The sequence below is a fragment of the Otolemur garnettii genome, unplaced genomic scaffold, assembly GCF_000181295.1.
Source record: "Otolemur garnettii isolate 467f Iridium unplaced genomic scaffold, OtoGar3 scaffold00263, whole genome shotgun sequence".
Classification (NCBI taxonomy): domain Eukaryota; kingdom Metazoa; phylum Chordata; class Mammalia; order Primates; family Galagidae; genus Otolemur; species Otolemur garnettii.
The window spans coordinates 198126-200485 of NW_003852658.1; positions in this window are offsets into that span (position 1 = coordinate 198126).

Below are 2360 nucleotides of genomic sequence, written 5' to 3' on the forward strand. Positions count from 1 at the left end.
GTGAGCAGATGAACCTGGTTGGACCACAACAAATCATGTCACAGATCATTCTGGGGTATTCCTATAAAAAATGCACTAATAATGCATAAGCAATAGACAATCTCAAATTGAGGGACAAAATAACTACAAAATAACTTGTTCTCTTCAAAAATGCCTAGGTAATGAAAGATAAGGGAAGACTGAGGAACTGCTCCAGATTGAAAGAGACTGAAGATATAAAACAGCTAAATGCCTGGATTTGATCCTGGACCTATAAAAAACATTACTGGGATACTTGGCAAAATTTGCATATGGCTTATACAGGGTGTCCCAAAAGTTGCCCCTAAAATCATTATACATAGGAAAAACGAGAAAGTGTAGCTAAATGTGCCTTTATTTACAAAATCTTTATTACAAAATTTTACAAACAGGTGACCAACATGTAGAGAATATTTTATAAATATTCTGTGATGAATATTTTGTAAATAAAGGAACATTTAGCTATAATTTCCCATTTTTCGTATGTATGATGACTTTCAGGGCAACTTTTAGGACACCCTATAGATTTGACAGTATATTGAATGTCAAAGAACGTCGTTTTCTGACAGGTCCAGGTTACTTTGGGGCCTCAAGAAAAGAGGAATTTACCCAAGGTTCATAGGTAATGGTAGAGATGAATCCTTGGCTTGACTCAAGAGGCTTTCAAGTTTCTTATTAAACTCTTTATTCAAGTCTAGCCCATGATTCCTTATGAAAAGTTTGAGAAAATCCAATTTAAAAAAAGGAAAAGAAAAGCCTATTGGCTAATAATTATTCTTACTGCACGTTATACAAATAATCAGGCCAAGTATAATAAAAGTAAAGTCTATTTTTGCAAATAAATGGACCTACTATGATTTTCTTTAATTAAATTTTGTCACTAGAGAGTGGTGCAAAGAATGAGAAACTATGGTGCACCTGTGTGTAGGATGGGCTGTGAGGTGGCAAGGCCCCCACAACCTGGGAAGGTGTTCAAGGAATAACCTCCACCTTCTTCTCCTCCTTGAACAACAACATTCTTTTCTGAACAAAAACATGCTTTTCTCCTCTCACAGAAGGCATGTAGCCCTTGCATGCTTTCCTTTTTATCTTTTGCTTAAAGGCAGGCAGTGTTTTCCTCTCTAAAGTTAATCTTTACCCCATGTGCTAGATTCACATGATGGTAAAACCTTGTAAAGATCAAAGTATTGGGTGGCGCCTGTGGCTCAAAGGAGTAGGGCACCAGCCCCACATACCAGAGGTGGTGGGTTCAAACCTGGCCCTGGCCAAAAACTGTAAAAAAAAAAAAAAAATCAAAGTATTTCTTCACCTAAACTCCCCTCTGGTAAGCAACTTTATTAAAAATAAGTGACCTAGTTTAGATACTAAATAATAAAGGTGTTTTCACAGTTCCGTGCTGGCTGCAGTCTTGCTGCTCCAGTCCTTCCAATCCCATATTTGTCTCTTACGTGGTTTACTTCCTCATTCCCCACCATTCCCACTCTGGCTCATTCTCTCTTTTTTTTTTTAATGCTTCAAGAAAGGTGGCGCCCAAACAGGGGCCAGAGTGCAGGAAAGTGAAACTAAGCAGATGAGGAAATTCCCCTACAGAACACATAAGTGAAACCGCAAAGTTGGTGAGTACTTAACCAGAGATAATCATCGCTGGGAGTAATAAATTATGGGACAGTCAGGCTCAAAGGAGCAAGAACTCTTTATTCAAATACTTAAATCTATGCTTAAAACTAGAGGCTGTAAAGTTAATACTATTCAATTAGAACAGTTTTTACATTTTGTTCAGGATGTTTACCCTTGGTTTCCTGAAAAAGACACAGTTAATGCAGCAAGTTTAGGAGAGAAATTATGCTCTCATTATACAACTCCTGGTCCTTCCCAAGTTCCCACTGATGCTTTTTCTCTTTGTAGCTTAGTCCAAGACTACATAGATCCCAGTCGTGAACAGGGATGACCCCCTTTATCAATAAATTCAGGTGTTTCTACTTCAGCTTCTGTAAGTGACCCTTTGCCTCCTGAATTTTGGAAGGAATTTCAGAATGAGGAGACTAAATATGAACCTGAACTCTCCTCTTCTCCCTAAGAATTCTGATTAATTAGGTACTATTGCTATGGCAGGATTCCATATATCAGACCCTCTTAAGACTGTTTCTTTTCACCATGGTTCTGAATGTCCTGAGCCTCTACCACCACCACTCTTTGTAAAAAAGAATTACATATCCAAATCCCCCTTTGGATTTAGAAACGTATCTTGTTTCTAAATCTCCTTTACAAAGAACTTTAGAACAAGCTCGGAACCAAGGGAATTTCTTTCTTTTTTTTTTTTTTTTTTTTTTTGAGACAGAGTC